This window comes from Camelus bactrianus, chromosome 35 (assembly GCF_048773025.1).
Source record: "Camelus bactrianus isolate YW-2024 breed Bactrian camel chromosome 35, ASM4877302v1, whole genome shotgun sequence".
Lineage (NCBI taxonomy): Eukaryota > Metazoa > Chordata > Mammalia > Artiodactyla > Camelidae > Camelus > Camelus bactrianus.
The window spans coordinates 12,855,027-12,874,106 of NC_133573.1; the positions used below are offsets into that span (position 1 = coordinate 12,855,027).

Consider the following 19,080-nt stretch of genomic DNA (forward strand, 5'->3'; position numbering starts at 1 on the left):
CCTTCTAAGTGTCTTCCATGCTGACTCCCAGTAGAGGAAGTTCCCTATCTGGCTATACCCTTCCAATTTACAATGATACATAATTTTAAATCTTTCTAATAATGGATGAATTCTTAGAGGTTAGTCACTAGGCTAGGATTTATGGCATTAGGCACCAACTAAATATATCGATAACATACTATATAAATAAAATAGTAGGTCCAGGTGCTGGAATAGACAGAGCAATCAGACAGACCAAAGCATGTAGTCATTTATTACAACAAAGAGATGTCATTTCAAGTTACTGAGAGAAAACATGGATTATATAATAAAGAATGCTAAAATAACTGATCAGGTAAAAGAAAATTCAGTTGGATCTTCACCATACTTTCTACCACCAACATACAAATGCATTCAATACTGAAATATAAAAATCAAAACCACAAATGTGCTGGATAAAAGCATAGATGAATATTTTTATAATCTTGGAATGAGAAAGGGATTTTTCACCCCAAGTTTGTGTTGATACAGTACATAATTTTACATTTCATGGAGCAGGGAGTTACAAATAACATGCAAAGAAAGATAATGAACTAGGAAAAAAAATATTTGCAAACTGTATCACAGACTAAGAATTATTATCTTTAATATACACAGAGCTCCTACAAATCAATAAAAGGAAACAAAGTGCCCAATAAAGATGGGAAAAGATACACACGGGCTTTTCACCAAAGAAGAAATGCCAAGCATATGAAAATATACTCAACCCTTAATGATAAGTATAGGTACACAAATAAGTGTACGGGGTGGGGGGGTGTAAATACAAGGAATGAAGAGACTGAGCAAAGAGTGTCGAGTGTCGGCAGTGTGCTGGGAAACGGGTATTCTCAGGCACTGGTACTTGGAATGTAAATAAGCATAACTTCCGAAGGAAAGTTCAGTGATATATACCCGAATTTTAAACACACACAACTCAAGAATTTTGATTCACAGTATTTATTTATCTGTATTACGGTAGAATAAAGGTACTATAAAATTGACCATTTTGAACATTTTAAAATGTACAAGACAGTGGCATTAAGTACATTCACATGGTTGTACAGCCATCACCTCCATCCACCAGCAGAACTTTTCTCTCTTCCCCAGTGGAAATTCTGTACCCGTTAAACACCAACTCCCCATTTCCCCTGGCACCCAGCCCCTGCAACCATGTTCCACTTTCTGTCTCTAGGAGTTTGACTAGTCAAAGAATTGATTGTAAGGAGAAAATTGTATAAGAGCAACATATACATGCATGAAAGATGTAGTCATTCAAAAAACTACTTACCAAGGACCTACTATGTGCCAGGTAATTAACAAGACAGACAGACCAGGTTACTTGACTCATGCACAAGTTGTGATCAAGAGAAGGTAGACCATGAACAAATGTGTAAGGAAGAGCACTCAGTCACCACAAGTACTTTGAAGAAAATAGATTTATGTGACAGTAATTTGGGGGGGGTACTTTGGACAGGGCAGTAAGAAAAAGGTCTCTCAAGCACTGTTTCCAATAGCAAGCAAGTCAGAAAAATCTAAGCATCCAAGCAACATCCCTGCCAAGGCAGCGAGTCCATCTGGCCAGATGTCAGCACGTGACAGTTCACTATAGACGTGAGAGCCTTTCTCAGAACTAAGTCCATTAATTCTGTGTGTCTTCTGTATTTTCCTGGAGGGAAAGAGTTTCCAGCATTCTGGGGTAGAAAGTAATTTAGCGGGAGTCCATGCCAATGCCGCTTTATTCTGAGAAGGAATGTGTGGATGACAGTTTCAAGTGTTTGATGTCCAGCCCCTCCTAAAACTGTAAAATAAGAGCAAGGCGATGAAGAGGCTGATCTAAATCTTCTTTCTGTGGTTTTACTTTTGTTCTGGCAGGCTTAGTAACACTGGGAAAAAATGACAGTGCGTGTATGGGAAACATATCCGTCCCTTTATCTTAAGTAACTGGCATGGAGGGCAGGCGTGCCCAAGGGGCGCTGGCACTGCTGTGATATACCTGAACTACATGGGCAATGGACAGGGCATCAAGGGCTTGGCCTACCCTGCGCCCAGGCAGGAAATTCAAGGGTAATATAACACTCTGCTGCTAGGTAATGCCATTGGAACAAAAGCATGTTTGGGATGACTTTTGGCTATAACTCGGAGTTTCTGTTTCATTTGCTTCCAGAAAGAACTTAGTTCCTCCTAAAGTTCTCAACTTGTATTTATAGCAGTACAAATAGGATGTATACAAACTGGCCTTGAATTAAAGCTGCGTGTCACAGAACACGCTGAAAAATAAATCCAATCCAGGACCTCAGTTTTAACTCTAGAATTCAGGGCAGCAGCTTCGGGAAATGCAGAGTAAGTCACAGGTTAGAGACCTCACTCTGCTACTGATTAGCTGTGTGACCTTGGGTGGACTGTTTGACCTCAGAGCCTGCAACAGAGGAATAACAATAGGACCCGCTCAGGGTTTTGTGAGGATAAAAATGCAAGAACGTGGAAGTCGCAGGGTTAGCTCGCAATGCGCTTTTCTCCTTTCTGGGCTTCATAACTGCTGCAGAGTAGAAAAAACTAAAATGGAAAACCAACATTTATTTTTGTCTGAATAACTTGGACACGGTTTGACTGATTTTCCCTGTTGGTTTTAAGCTGCTGCCTCTGAGGCTGAGTTTCCGTGTGAGTGAAGCAGCATCTTCAGTTTCAAAGGGACTTGGACGAACTGGAGCATCTCTAGATAATGGTGCGGGATGACTCGGACCCACAGGAGAAAGCGGTGAAGGATCTGCAGAGGTTTAGCTGGGAGAAGACTCGGGGGACACGGGAGTTGCCTCCAAATATCTGAAGGGTAATATGTGGAAAAGAAATTAGATTTATTTTGCATGTCTTCGTAAGCGGAGACAGATTCCAATTTTGTAGATAGAAAACCTTTTTTTTTTTTTTTTAAGAGCCAGATTGTCAAGGAAGGATGCTGTCTTCTGAAACAGGGAATTCCAGAGGGATCTTATCAGAGAATAGCTATTCACTCCTTAGGAGTCCCACATCAGGGAATTCTGCATTAGAAAGAGCTGGGGTGAGGTGCCCTTTAAGGTTCTTTTCCAGGTCAGGGAGACTGCAATTCAGAGGTAGCCACACAAATGCAACATTTTGCTACAGGAACTTAAGGCCAGAGCAGCCCTGGGAGGTATAAGGCAGACACTGGAACACACAGATTGTGCTTACGTGCGAACTTTAACCTTCTATAACAAAAGAAAGCCATGCAATGTTCAAAAAAAAAAAAAAAGCCTTTAACTCCTAGAAACGAAAATGTCCATAGCTTAGTGGATCATATTTTACAGGTTCCTGTAGACACAGGGGCCAAATGAAACTGAAGCACGATCTCAGGTATCAAATTACACTTCACTTTTTACCTTTTCCCCCTGTAATTCTGACATAAGTGATTAAAAATGAACCTGGACCTTTGACCTACCCATTTGGATTTTTCTTTCTATTCACCTGCACACCTCTGCTGGTTGTTTCAGAGATTCTTGGTCAACTGCTTTCAACAGCTAAACATTAAAGCCACTGAGTGCATAAACAGGAAGCTGGTGTTTAGGTGGGAGTTCCTAGGAATTTTATACCACTGACCACAGAGGCCGAGAGAAAGGAAATAGGAAAAACAGTGTAAATACCTGGGTGACTAATGACTTAGCGCAGCTCGGCTGGCTTTTCTGAACACTTAACAGGAAGTCTCTTCCAGGGGAAACACCCTTAAAAATTTTTCAGGACCCTGCGTGGCACTGAAGGGCGGGATAGGGGTGTCTGCACAGGGCTGGTTACCCAGCAAAAAGACTGGGCGGATTTCGCCAAGATACCGACCGCATTTGCATGCGTGGTGCAGATCGCTCGCCGAGCACCAGGGCTCCAGGCCTCGCATTGCAAAGGACCGGAGGGCCACCCCCTTCCTGGTTCACACGGCGAGCGCCTAAGAGGATTTAGAATCAAGTGGGCACGTTTGCAGGCCTCCTTGTGAAGAGGCAGCTGGAGCGCGGCGGCCGGCCCAGCGCAGCCCCCCGCGCTCCGGGGCCGCATTGTCCTCCAAGGGGCCGCCACCGGGGCTCCTTTGTGCGCGGGGCCGGCCCTTCCCTCCCGCCGGGTCCCCGCGGGCCTCCTCCCCGCCCCCCAGACAGACGGCCCTCTCCGGCCGCCGACGCGCCGGCTGCCGCGGTCCCCACGCCCGGGAGCGGGCAGGGCGGCGGGCGGGCCATCTGCGCGGAGACTGACAGCGGCCCCGGAAGGTCAGCGCCCCGACGATTGCTGTCTGAACAGCAGGCCTCCCAGCAACACAGGGACATCTGCTCCCCTTAATTTAGAGCACTGGTTCCGATTTCAGCGGAGCCCTCGCTCCCCGCCGACCTCGCTCCGGGGAGGGGGAAGGGACCTGGAGGGGCTGAGCAGACGTGCCGCGCGCCTCCCAGCTCCCCCGATCGGGGTTGGGGCGGAGGTGGGGGGAGCGAGCAGCTGAGTCTGGCCTTGCGGGGAAGGGGGGTCACTCACGTGACCCGGATGACGTGCGGGAGAGGGGCGGCTCGGCTGAGTGGGCGCGGGTGCATCCCGTGTGTGCAGAAGGGCTGGACCCGGATCCCGCCCTGCGAGGAGGGATCGGGCTTCCCCGCGGCCCCCCACCTCCTCCAGGCAGGCGGATTTGGGGCTCTCCCACCCTGGCGAGGAAAACCAGTGAATGTGCAGGGAAGTTCGTTGCAAGTAGAGTGAGGAATCCGGCTCTGCCCTTCCTCGTGCAGGTCCCTGGACCGGCAGTTTCAAAGCCAGCCGTCAGCGGGCGAGGCCAGCATCCTGCCTGGACGGTTGACAGCTAAACTCATCCTGCCTTTTCTGCTTCATGTTTGGGCGAAAAGATGGAAGGATGAAAGAGCTCTCCCGCTAAGTAAATTTAGTTGTGACTTCATTACCCTTTATTCTCAAAGTGAGGAGTGGAGTAGCTGTGTATTAGGGTTCAGAAATTTCACCCACAGTCCATTTCCCAAGATGGATTTAGTAGCCAGGAGCTAAGTTCCTTGGCAACGAGCTTGTGATCCCCAAAACCACACTGTTTTAAACAATAGAGACCTATTTACAAGAAAAAGTAAATAGGATCTTGCCTTGTTTGTTGCAGCTTAATTTGACCATGAGAAAAACAGTACCGGATTCTCAGAAGAAACATTTTCAGGGGCTGTATGTAAAAGTACAGTGGGAAAATCCACATTGTTTTTAAGTCGCACTTAAACTACCCAGCCCCAAAGAAAGCTGCTTCTGGAAATCAGAGGGACTCTGAAAATGAGTGTAGAAATGGTTTCCTACCCATGTGTGTAATATGAACAGGTTTCCTTCTTCAACTGTTTATTTTCTGCAAAGGACGTTAACTTGGGCAGAGTTTGCTAGACTGGAATGTTCGGAGGAAACCTGTTTCCAGATATAATCTCTAGTGCGATTCACAAAAGCTTTACACTTTGAAACAGGAAACAAAGGGCATACTTTTCAAATTTTGGCTCTGTTCATAGATGGAATTCCGATGCCCAGAACGGTGCTTGGCTCAAATATCCTGACATCACTTAACTCTTACAAGAGGTCACTACTTAGGGATCAGCGCTACTTAGGGATTGCTAAAGATCAAAAGATTTTCTATTAAGAAGATGCTTTTAAAGCAACATCCAGTTTTAGACCTGGAGTGTGCATTAGGTACCTCTTGGGCACCACCTGAGTGCCTTTGGGCATCTATTGTCCATTATTCCATCCACTGAGGTGGGCTCTGAGCAGCATCTTGTAGGGGCAACCTGACAGAGTCTTGCCTCGTGCGCATGCCTCACACTTGTGCTGAAGCTTCCAGAATCCGCCCTGGAGCTTCTCGGAGCCACATAGGGCCCATGCATGGACAAGCCCAGAAATGCAGGGGAGTAAGTTTGGGGGCAAAGCTTTGACCAATGGCGTGTAAGCAACAATGGATAAATGCATTCCTTTCTTCCCCCAGATGCACACTCCCGTGGCATCTTTCATGCAATTCCTCCGGCAGCCAGGAAGGAACCAGGAGCTGTGGCCAGCCTCCTAACTCACCCTGTGTTGGCTTTCCATCCTTCTCTGCCTCATACTTCCTTCCCTTCCTCCTCCTCCCTGGATCGTACTTCTCAGTAAAGTACTTGCACTAAAGGCTTTGTCTCGGGATCTGCCGTCTGGGAGACCCAGGCTAAGTCCCAGTCATTTTTAACATTATTTTTTACCTACTCGGATTACAGTGTCTAAGCTGTCTTCAGACCCCCTCATCTCAATCCATGTTCCAAATGCGAAAGAATTTAGCCTTTTCGCTGTGTGAGTCTCCACCTAGTTACTGTGTTTCTGAAACAGTGAAGGGGGTTGCCTCTCACCTTGCTTTGGATACAGTGAGGGTCAGCGAGAGTGCTACATCACGGCTGTCTTTGCTTAGGCCACAGTGGGACCCGGACTGAAGTTTGTAGCCCACGTGTGGCAACTGGCCATCAACTCTGGCCTTCCACTTTTGTCTACCAACTTTAACCCAGCTCTGTTTAACTTTTCTGATCTGTATTTTTAACTTCCTCCTAATTTTTTTTTGTTTGTTCATGTCATCCTGCTCTATTTATGGATTTGTTCATGTTATCCTGCTCTATTTATGGAAATAAGCAAAGATTAATGGATATAAGTCAGCCTTAAAAAAAGTCATATGGCCTAAATCACGTATAATACTCTTCCCACACAACAGAACTTTAAAAAAGCGATTAGAAAATCATGACTTTTAAAAATAACCATGGAGAAACTGTGTTGTCTTCATGTGAAACCATTCATTGATTTGTTGAATGGCTAATAAGTCCTCTGGGTTCATCCCTGCCTTCTTTTAGGGATGTGCTGCAGGGGGTACAGTTTTTACGGGGGCTGTGGTCAGGGGCATGCCGGGACATCACCTCCAAAGTAAGAGACAGATTTTTGCATTTTACACTTCCCAACATAAAGACTGAAGCACAAAATCTGATGAGTGCGTTTGAGTTCTGGAAGCAGCGTATTCCACATCTGGGAATCCTGCTTCAACCAGAACACTGTTCAAAGGTTAACAGCTTTGAGACAGGATCCAAGAAAGAGGGGACACAGCATCAGGTCTGCTGTGGTCAAGGCAGCCACTGCAGCCAACAGTCCTGCTGGCGTTAGAGGTACCAGTGGTGGGAAAAGATGCCTCTCGGAGCTTTTGAGATGCCCTAGTGGGAAAACCCCAGGGAAGACACCCAGGATTTCGGAGCAAGGCTGTGGCATCTGCAGTAGAGAATTCTACAACTTTAACAATGGCTCTGGCACACCATGGGGGCCTAGTAAAGACAGGGCACCTACCATCGGACACCAGCTGACCACGTAGCCAAAGCAGTTTATCCTTACTGGGCTCTGTCAGAACCACCACGTCATATGATGGGATGAAGGCTCAATCCCCTGTGAGCTGGACTGGTACCTCTGGGATTAAGCACAAGCCGGACAGGAGCCCCACGTCCCTCACTGTTTCTGCACCAGCCCCTCCCCCAGCTCACACTAGGGCCACATGGAGGGTCCCGAGTGAGCAGCTGACTGAAGAGGAGGGGCTCATGTGGCTTCAAGGATCGGCCAGCTCTGTGTGTGGGGAGCGGAAATGGACAGTGACAGCACCGCAGCCTCATTCAAGGGTGGTCTTCAGAGACGGCAGTAAGAGGAAGCTTCCGGGGGCGTCTCTAGTCACCCACTTTGTGGGTGCAGGGAAATGGCCTGCAGTTAGACTCATGGGCAGCAGCAAATGGTTTGACTAAATGGGCAGAGGCCTAGAAGGAGAAAAATCAGCAGACTGGTCCCAAGGAGGTCTGGAGGAGACACATGCATGGACCTATGAGAGGGCATATGTGTGAGGGTCTTGCTGTCACACATTAGCACCTGCAGAGGGAGGCACTCAGCGTGTGAGTAGACCAGATGACTACCCCACTGATGGCAGCCAGTCTCTGTCACCAGCCATTGCCGTGTTAGCACAATGGGCCATGAGTAGAAGAGCCATGGTGGCAGGGATGGAGGCTACATAGAGGCCCACTAGCGTGGGCTCCATTTACCAAAACTTTGCCAGCTACTGCTCCTGCCAAATGGCTAATGTTCCCACAGCAGAGAGTGAGTCAGAATCCACAGGGTAGCAGCACCCCTTGAGAAGACCAACCAGACACTGGCAAGCTGACTGCCTGGGCATCCTCCACCCTGGAAGAGACAGCGGCTCATTTTTACCGTGAATGGACACATATTCTGGCTGTGGGCTACTTCCTGCCCTTCATGCCTCAGCTGGCACCACAAGGCTCATACCGTGTTAAACCCACCATCGCAGGATCCCAGACAGTATCACATCAGACCAGGGAACACGCTGTCCAGCAGAGGAACTGTGAGCTTTGTGAGGATGGAGCACCGTCCTCCAGGAGGCACAGGAGACCTTAAGTTAAAGAGCTTTCTATGGCACTGTACCCAGTGGGTAGAATGCAGGAGTCCAGGAACCAAGGGGTAGAAGCAGGAGCCATCCTACCGACGACCGTCACTCCCAGTGACCTGGTTGAGGAATTTGGGCTTCTAGCCTCACGACACTGAGCTCTGTGGGTTCTAAGGTCCTGGATTCTGAAGGGGGAATGCTTCTAACGGGGGTGCAGCACTGCCCCGTTGAACTATAAATGCAATTGAACCAAGGGGCCAACAGGCAAGAGGAGGAGTCCCTGTCTTGGAAGGTATGGCTGAGCCTGGCCATCGGTGGGGGGGAGGGCTACCGGCACGCACAGGGAGGAGGAATATTGCAGAACCTAGTGACCTACTTGGGTACCTCTTGGTACCACCTTCTCCAACTCTGACAGTAGACCACAGCCCGAGAGGGCCATCATGGCCAAGGGCTCAGACCCCTCAGGGATGAGGTTCTGGTCTCACCACCAGGAAAACCCTTGAGATCAGCAGAGGTGCGTGTTGAGAGTAAGGGAAATCTTCAGCGGATAACCAGAGGAGGGAGAAGGTGGGTATGAGTTGGCATCCTGAAACCAGTGGTAACATCATCTATAATTTATTCCCCTAATCCTCCTCTTCTAAGTTCCCTCGAGGATCAGAGGCTTACTGGTATCTTGGTGGAGCTTTTCCCAGAAACTATAAGAAGAGGATCCAAGTGTTGCAAGGTGGGGTGGTGGTGGGGAGGACCGCGGTGGATGTATTGATGCACCGACTGGATTCCCATCCAGGAAGATCCCTATTCGGGAATGGTCTTATTCCTCCCCAGCTGCCGGAAGGGCTGTGAGAAGGTGGCCCTCACCTGTTAGCCTATGGGGTGTGCCTCATCTAAAGACATCTGCCTGGTGACCTGAAGCTCACACCTCCTTCTAGGGACAACCTGCATTGAATGGTGCTCTGGCCCTCACTTGGGACAACTCTAAAAGGCTGCCCCAGATCAGAGCTCCAGGTGGTCTGGCTGACGACTGCATCACATCTCGACGTCTCCTTCTACCTAATCCTGCTTTCCCCTCTCTCTTCTCCAGGATTGATCACAAGAGCACTCCTTAATCAACTGCTTCCCTGAGAACGTGACCTGCAGCAGCCCGTGAAGCTTAGGTTACAACTAGGAGAGATGATTTGTATTCACAGGCTAGTGAGGTCTCTGAATGGAAAAACTTGGGTTCTAAAAAGTAGTCAGTCTTATTAATACCAAACCATAATTATGAGCCTCCCATGAGTTGTCAATTGACCTTTTTTAGTTGTCAATTGATTTTGATTAAATATGTATGTAAATGAAGCAAAGTGAACTGGGTGAGAGTCCCTCGATACTTTCAGTCGAGGCACTTCTCACTTCAGATGCTGGATTTCCAGCCCTGCTCTCAAGTCTCAGTTTGGATTTTGGCCATCTCGTCAAGGAGAACGCATTTTCACTGAGTGGAGTAGAGGCCGATATCCCGCAGAGTTTTGATATGTGGTCAGAAACTTACAGAACATATGTAGGTTTCTCTGTTCATGTCCTGGAATCCTAAGGTTTGGTGCCTTGTTTGCAGGCGTGGCTTGTTTTTTTTCAGTCCAGTCAGTTCTTGAAACTGAACCACACCCATAAGGTAGATGTGTAATAATTCAGATATATGCCAAGGTCTGCATTCTGTGGGCAAATGCAAAAACTGGACAGCAATCATTTTTATCCAGATCTAGGAACATTTTTTTCTTGAGTTGTGACTTCATAGTCATCTCACGACAGCTCTCCAAACTCTGTGGAGGTTTTGAGGGGGCCAAGGGCTGATCTGGAACGTGGAATTGGTGTCCCCACCCTCTGCACACGTGTCCACTCACATATGAGCGCCTGGATGGATCCACAAAGCACATTTTTCTTCCTGGTAGGTTCAAGTTCAGCCCTTGTCTCATCAGCCAGAAATGTCTTGTCTCATCCCATCATAGGATCCTTTGGGACAAGAACAAGGTGGTTCCTCTGAGTTCTTTTATAACCAAAAGTTATTGATCTGAGGGAGTTCGGAAAGCTTCTTGGACAAGTTTGTACAACTCAGCACTGATTATATTATTTTACTAAATAGGAGAGGTCTCCATGCTCCACCACTAACCCTTCTGTGCAGCCTACTCACTGAGCATGAGGAAGGCGACAAGTATAAAGAAAATGCACACACGATCACTTGGAGACTCTCATCGTGTCTCAGCCTGACGGGCCAGTTCTGACAATGATGCTGTGGACCTTGGGCACGCCGCCTCTTCTTTTGACTTGAATAAAGAATTGAGAACTTTCCCCCCTTTTCGTATGGTCCTTTCAGGGCTAGCTTTTCCACTTGAGATCAAGCTTCTCAGATCTTTTACTGGAAGGGGACATACGGGCTAATCCATCCAGGAATGCTGTCATTGTGTGTGGTCCCAGTGGGGCCCCCTCTCCCCTCTTTACTCCCCATCTTCTACCATTCCCAGCTCTACTCTTCGTGGTTTGCATGAAGCTCTAAACGTCTCTGGTTACTGGACTGTGAGAATGAACCCCCTCACGTTCCCCAGCTCTGAAGGTAGTCACGCGTACGGAGGGCTGCAGAGGCTGGGAGCTATGGGTGGGTGTGGCTGGTGAGGCGAGGAGAGCAGAGCAGTTAAGGGGATTGATTCTGCCCAGGTCCTGTCAGAGCCTGAGTCAGAGCTCGCTTCTCCCAGACCCTGTGTTTTCTCAATTAGGTTAGGCTGTCTCCCTCCACTGGCTCTCACAATTGAGTTAGCTGCCCCAGGGAGATGGTCCATATCGAAACCAGCCCTCCGGCTGGCCTCGTCAGGATGCATTTGGATGCCAAAATACTTGCAGTGGTACCTTGTGTCTTCCTTTCCAGCACTTGCACACTTGCCCCTGGACTTTTCCATTGAAAAGGCTGCTTTTCCAGCATTGGTGACTTGGTCATTTTCAGCTCCTATTGACCATTTGATGGACCGTGTCCTGGGCTTGCTTCTCCCTCTCATCATACCAGATTTAGCTCCTCACCTGTTCACACTTGGGAGAAGGCAGCAGCCCCCAGGTGAAGTCTCTGACTTGAGTGGCAGCATCCTCCCCACACTCAGATCCAAAAGAATCTCCCTCAGTTTCTTCAGTAAGCTGTGCATCAGAGTCTAGAATGGCTCCGTCATGCCTGCTGCCTGTAAGCTCTGTGTGATCAGGGACCTGGTCTGTCTTTCCCCGCTGTTTCCTTGGCTGCTGGAACGGTGCTGGTACAGGTGACCCTCCGTGCTCTTGGCTGAATAAATGAAGCATCCAATCAGCATTCCTGGGCAGGCACCGTGCTAGGCTTCAGGTGTGCTCTAGGACAGAGTGACTGCGTGGCTGGCAGGAGATCAGAGCCGGGGATGCGGGCAGAGTGAAGAGACTGAGGTGTAAACAGATCGTTTCCATTTTGAAGGGCTATCAGGCGAGGGGTGGAGCTCAGGGCAGGTGACCCAGAGGTGACGTATGTGCCAAGTCCCAAGGACAGTAGGATTTACCCCTCCAGCTGCACTCAGCACGCTGGTGAGGGGCCATTTGGCATCTGCTCCCCTTCCCCCTCTTATCCTGTGAATCTGAGTTCCCCTTACTCCCCTGCCAGCCCACCAGCCCACCCTTCTGTTCCAGGGAAGCTAATCTGTTTTCCGAATCCCCAAGGGCTGGCTGGGTGCTGTCTGGCCACTTTGGTCCACGCTAGCCTTTCTCTGTGAATGTAGTTCATGACATCCCAAAAGGTTTTGCTCAAGCCCAGGGGGACCAGGCAGCCCTCCTGAATGAAATCTCTTCTGATTCCTTTATTTCCCTCCTACTCTGAACCTCGGCTTTTCTTGTACCATCTGATTCTCAGGACCCAGATACGTCACACTGGCCCTGAGTGTGATCATGTCTCTAGATAAAAATCATTCAAATGGAAGTATCAGGACTCTCCTCACGTGCTTTTATAAAGACAAGAAATGTAGTGCTTGTGCGTTTCAATGCGGAAATCAACACTGCGGGAGGCGCCCACCTCCTCCTCCGGAGACCCGGTGTCCTCATGTCAAGACATTGTTTTATATGCAAATTTAGCACCATTTATAGAACTTAATATTTGTGGGGGGAGGGGGAAATCTAGACAGGAAGTGTATTAAAATGGGTTTTATAACTGCTATCAAATGTTTGTGTTTGACTGCCGAGTTATGGTTTCTTTAGCAATTTATCCATCTTTGTATTCCAGTAGAACAGGTAAGGAAACTCATCGTAATAACTACGTAATTGTGTCTAGGGCTTTACAGTTCACATCTCAAGTGAAAGTCACCTCCTCTGAGAAACTGTCCTGAGTCTCAGGAGAGCTGCCGTTCACCTTCGTCCCATTTCTTTGTGCTCCCGATGCACCGGGTCATACCTCTAGCGTAGCACCTCCAGCGAAGAACTGTACAGTCATCCCGCAGTATCCACAGGGGGTTGGTTCCAGGACCTGCCAAGGATACCAAAATCCGAGGGTGCTCAGGTTCCACAGTTGACCCCCAACCCCCTGTACCCATGGTTCCGCATCCGTGAATTCAGCCAACCACGGATCTGCAGTATTTATTGAAAAAAATCCACATATAACGACCCCGAATAGTTCACACCTGTGTTGCTTAAGGGTCACGTGTAATTTGTTACATGCCTAACTCCTTAGTAGACAGGCTTCTTCAGGGTGGATCTTGGCTTTTTCATTTGCAGGTTTTTGTAAGGCTCATGATAAATAAATCAGATAAATGAATGAATGAATGAAGAGACAAATGATAGTCCTGTATTAAATATTTGATAAATATTTGATTATGATAGAATAAAGAAAAAAAGGAGATAAATCTTGCTAGTAACTGTGGAAAAAATATTTGTAGGAGGAAGTATGGAATTGTAGATGAAATTAAGTCTCTTAAGTTTTCCCGAGGGTTCTTTTATCCCTGGAGTAGACAATGAGGAGTTAGCGGTATTAATTTGGGCCAGCACTGCTGAAGTGTTGTGAAATTGACTTACTTCCATCCTGTCTTTCCCTAAGAGTTGTTTAGGAAAGAGAAAGTGGTCCGCGATTCAAAAAAGAACAGAACAAACAGCTGCTGTGTAAACGAAGGATTAGGTACTTCTCTGCGTGTTTTCTCCTTCACGCTTCAGTGTTCATCTCTGAGTTACGCACTGTAATAATAGGCCCAAGTGCGAAAGTGTTTCTGGGACTGATGCATAAAGTATGTGCATGCAATCTGAAGACTGAAAAGTGGTTCATTCTTGGGAAAGAATGGTATGAAAGTTACTGGCCTTCTGGGGAAACAGAATGTGATTATCTACAAGGTTAGCTGATTTTAGATACTGATTGCCAAACTGTTCAATAAAATATGAATACTTATTATGGCAATCCATATCACATGTTGCATATCCTGTTCTGGGGGTGAGGTGCACCTTCTTAAACGCACACTAACTGGGTAACGTCAGACGTTAAAAAGTGAGTGGAAATTGGGTCTGAAGTTCTTCTTTCCTATTGGTTCCTCAACTAGACTTTAACCTCTAGGAAAAGATGAAGACTATAAACAATAGTTAGTATCCATGGTAACATGCATAAGGAGGTAATTTTTTTTTCTTTACATTTTTAAATTTCAGAGTTTAACAGCATATTATATGCATTGCCTCAGGCCCACAGTTCCTCCAGTTGGTCATTAAGTATCAGGAAGTACCCTCTCTACCAGTCATTATTCGTTACATAAAATGCCACTTACAAGCCTCGTGCACAAAAGAGCTCCAGTGTCAGTGGAAGGCACACCTTGGCTGTTGTAGCCACTTGGCCTAGAAAGCAGAGACCCTTAGAGCCCCTGACCCAGGAGCCAGGCTGCGTCCTGAGAGAAGCATTCACCAGGAAAGCTTTTCAGTGATGGCTCATTAGCCTAAAGAAACAGCCCCGTCCTTCATGTGAATCCACCAGAAGAAAGGTCCCAAACCCATGTTCTCATACATGGTCACCGGGCTGCTGTTAGGAAGGCTCCAGGAGCAAAGAGTTCTGGGCAAATCCAACCACTATGCTTAATTCCGCCCGACACAGAGAACCACTCCCTGTTGTGCCAATTAGGAAGTTTGGGTTTTGTAGTATTTTTTTTTTTTTGGAACATTCACTTTTTAAAACTTTTAGTGGAGGTCCTGGGGATTGAACTCAGGGTCTCACGCACGCCAAGCACGCGCTCTGTCATTGAACTACGCTCTCCCCCACTATTTAGTTTTTTTTTTTTTTTAAGGAAGTTTCATACTCAAAACAAATGAGATGATTAATAAGGTACAAAGGCAGAGTTTACTCAACAGAACCTACCTGATGTTAGTTCTACACAGGCAGATGACAGCATTTTAAAGTCATCCAGAAAATTCATCCAGAAAATCCAGTCCAAGTTGAAACCAAAACTCCTTTCTTGATTACAGAGACTCCTTTTTTCCTTTGGCCCCTGGACACCTAGGTGGCTGACTCCCGACAGGTGCCTCTCCTGCGGCTTTGAAACCAAAGGCAAACCCTGCAGAGGCAGCCTCAGTAAAGCCGTCCCCAGATGACTTGTGCAAACAAAAGGAAAAATATGTGCTGAAAACTGGAGCTAATCTAGGAAGTTCCAAATTTAGATCAGGTTTTTTCCTTCCAAGAGTTTGTTTGTAAATCAGTTTTTGGAAACCTGGTGCAAACATTTTCCCATAAATGTGGACGTGCAAATGTCACCCTAATAAAAACACATTAGCAGAAACATCATTTATAAACTGTTTTTTTTTTAATTCCTTTTCAGTTATGGATTAAGTGGGCCATTTCTGTGGGCTGGTCTGGGAGCTAGACCACCATGTCCAATGGTTTCTATGGGAAATCAGTCTGACTCAAAGAGCTGGATGGGAGGAACTCTCCTCCAACTGCCAAAACTTCACGGAGAAGAGAGAATTCCTCTCCAAGGGTTCAGATCGTGCCATCCATAAGCAAGAGGGACAGCCATTTTGGTGCAAGGGACATTCATAAATTTAGTGTTTAAACTTTGCAAACTGCCAACACTTAGTTTAGAAAGTGTTAACAGCTGTATTAGGCTGAAGTTGAACTCAACAAAGTTTAGACAAGGAAGTTGAATAGGAAAACAAACAGTAATGCAAAATATAGAACCCAGATTTGAACAGAGATAGACACTGGAACGAAGAACTTCATAGCAGGCCTATGAGCCAGACCAGTGATCCAGGGCCAAGCAAGGCAATGAATACGTTTCTTTACTAGAAAAAAGAAAGAAATTCAAAGGCAGCAGACCCATGGTTTGTGATGCAGATCACACACTCTCTGTTCTTCCTTTGTCCTCACCTGTGTTGACTCTCTAGTAAGTTCTGAACAGTCTAAATTGTCATGAGGTCACGTGTCCACCCTACCCCCCATCCCAGCTACTTGCCCCATCCCCAAAAGAGCTGTGAGCAGCAAAAGTGCTCCTCTAGACCATTCCCCACTTGCTTTTGCCCCCAAATGGCAAGAGTGATGGAAAATTTTTTTTTTCAGCCAGAATGAGTTGAAAAAAATGGTGGCATGGGGGGGAGGGGAGCAAGATGGCACCACGGCCCATGAGAAAGGAGGCCTTTTGGAGACAGAGCGTCAGCCATGATTCCTGGGGAAAGGAATTGAAGCAGAGGGCGAGGAGGAAGGCAGAGGAATGCAATGTGAGACACATGAAATGACGCTTAGAATCTTCCAGAAAAAGAACATCAGGAACTAAAAATGTTATGTGATGAAGTCAGATTTCTTGTGGTAGCTACAAGGGAGCAGAATGTAAATTTCTGAGCCAGAAGAGCAGTTGTGTGGATGGCCAGGGACTCCCCAGACTGCCACACTTGGGATTTTGTGTCCAGTTCACCTAACATCCAAGGTACATGGAGGTCTCTTCATGATTCTAAGGAGAAACTTGGCTTCAGTTTTGTTCACCCCCTAGGATCTTGCATTCATGTTCCCAGCTCTAGCCATGACCCTGAGGAGCCACACCAGTTGAGCCGGGGTCCAAAGGCCCTGTGATTTGAGGAAGTGGAGAGGGATACAAACACTGGGTCCTTTGACATCACGTGTCCTATCATTTGGGGCAATTTGTTCTAATTGCCACCATTAGTGCAAAATAGCAGATGAGAAAGATTCTTCAAGGTAATTTGGAAAGCACTTCTCAGGGTCAGTTAGGACGAAGCCCACATAATATGCTGTTTCTGCTGCACCAAGACGTGAAAGTGGCTGCATGCAAAGATGCTGTGTAAGAGAAAGGGCGATAGTATGAGGGTTCGGATAGATGGAAAGTGTAGGTAAAGTTACATCAGTGACAGAGACCTTTCCGCTCCTCTGGACCTGGACTTCTGAGCACCTGTGGGATGTGTCATTTTTCAGCACTTAACATAGAGGCTAGTGCTTTCAAATACGTTATTTTCAGAAAAACTATTCTTACCACTTAGGTCAAATAATCCCTCCTTGGATGAATAAAAGGAAGAGGAATAGAAGACTCAGTTTAAAAATTAGATATGTTCCTGGGAGGAAGGTATAGCTCAGTGGTAGAGCACATGCTTAGCGCACACGAGGTCCTGGTTCAATCCCCAGTCCCTGCATTAAAAAAAAAAAAATGTGTACCAAGCTAATGAGATTGTTGAAAGTCTGACTTAGTGGGAAACCCTAGCCTCTGGGACGTCTGTGCCCCGATGGCACAGTGACTTCTCAGCTCCATGATGTTTGGAAAGCGTGGTTTGGACAACACAGATCCTGAAAATGTATCAGTCTCCTGAATGTTCCGCCCAGAAAGATCACAGTCAGGTGTATCATCCACGCCAGAAGGGCTTCGTTTCTTGGCTGGTTGTTTTAAGTTCTAGCTCATCCCCAGACAGGGTATGAGTCGGGCAGAAGGGATCGTATATGCTGTCCTGTCCATGATCCCTAAACTGGATTGATTCATGATCAGATGATCAGAGTAAGTACAGTTTTAAAGCATCACTGATTTGCATACACTGGGAGAAGGTCTCTCTGAACCATTGAGTGTTTGGATTATGAAACAATTTGCACCCATGAAGTCTGACATTTTGAGTAGTTCCACTTGCCGATTAACTAGGCTTTGGTCAGCCACAGCTGTCGCGGGAGCTGCTTCAACAGAACAACAGTGTGACGTGTCTGGGCTCATCCATGATCTGCTTCTAATCCACCTGTGCCCTTCGGTTTGCCTGGGTTATATTCTCTGCCTCTGAGAATCACAGATCATCCAAAGGTGGAAAGGATGAGGAGACCATCCAAGTTAGGGGCTGGCACACTTTTCTGGAAAAGGCCAGAGAGGACATATTCCTAGGTTCGCAGGCCATAGGGTCTTTGAAACATCTACTCAGCTCTGCCTTTGCGGCATGAAAGCAGCCACAGATAATACGGAAGCGCATGAGCATCGCCTGTTCCAACAAAACTTTATTTACAAAAACAGCCAACAGGCAGAATTTGGCTGGTGGGTTTTGTGTGTCCACCTCTGATCTAGTCTGACTTCCTCACTTCACAGATAAGAAGAAAGACACTGGGGAAGTTGGGGAACTTCCCAAATCCACTAGATGATTCAAAGCAAACCTAGAAATGGAATCTCAACCCCGAATTTAATCCTACCATGCGTGTCAGTCTGTCTTATTTCATGAAGAGTCTTCTGAACTCAGGTCACCGAGATCCTCCCCCTGCAGAGTCCACAGGCCCACCTTCAGCCCCTGATCTCTGACCTACTGCCAGCCAGTAGATGACATAGGTTTGAGTCAGAAAGGAGTATTGGAGAAAATTATGTTCTGGGACCATCAATTATTTAATATAATGTTCTTTGAAGCAGAAATTTTTCTAGGAGATTGTCACTAATTATTGACATCACTCTGGTTGCCATTGTCATCTTTCCAGGTGGCATCGAAGGAGTGAAAAACTGAACGATTGTCATTTTGTCATAGGGTCTCATTTTCACAAGGTTTTTCCACTAGAGTTGATTTGAATAAGGCTGGCAAACTAGGGTTTCCAATTCACCAAAGAACAATCAGCCTCCAAAGCAGAATTTCTCAACGTGGACTTCAGGGGGTTAATGACTCTGAAATCAGGCAGAAGTGTCTGTGCATGGGTATTTTTACTCAGGATGCGCTGTTTTCTTCAGATGCCCAAAGGGATTTGTGATTCCCCACCCGCCAAGTTACAGGATTCTAGATGCTGAAAGGTGCTTGTCCAGCCAGCCTGCCTGAGGAAGAAGAAAGAAGCTCCAACCCGCCACGTGCCTCTCCTCACGTGTGCCCTTAGTGGCTGGCTCTTCAGAGGGGACTTAGCTGGCCACCTGAAGGGTTGCAGAGGGGAAGGGAGGAGTCACGACTGGATGGACACAGATATAGTCAGTGGGCTGAATTCAGCATCAGAGGTCCCAGGAGCAGGGATGCTCCAAGTTAGTGGATAGCATTGTTGTGGTTCCAGCTTATCAGCTGGCTCAGAGCAAGACCCCCACCAACTGCTGACACACCGAAGACAGAATTCAGCTCCCGGAGGCTGGCATGTGGGCTCGAACTCTGGCAACGTGGTGAGCTGAGTTGACTCAGCCACTCCTCTGGCTACAGAGAGATCCTGGATGGAA

The 19,080-nt window shown here is 47.1% G+C and overlaps 1 long non-coding RNA gene across 1 annotated transcript; it reads right to left on the reverse strand.

Annotated features, from left to right (window-relative positions):
* Positions 1–287: 287 nt before the first annotated feature.
* LOC123617931 (uncharacterized) lies at positions 288–15,021 on the reverse strand. The gene is made up of 3 exons (XR_006726236.2): positions 14,799–15,021; positions 12,870–12,941; positions 288–2,838 (listed from the first exon to the last, which is right to left on the reverse strand). It is a non-coding gene; the product is annotated as an uncharacterized LOC123617931 (long non-coding RNA).
* Positions 15,022–19,080: the final 4,059 nt, after the last annotated feature.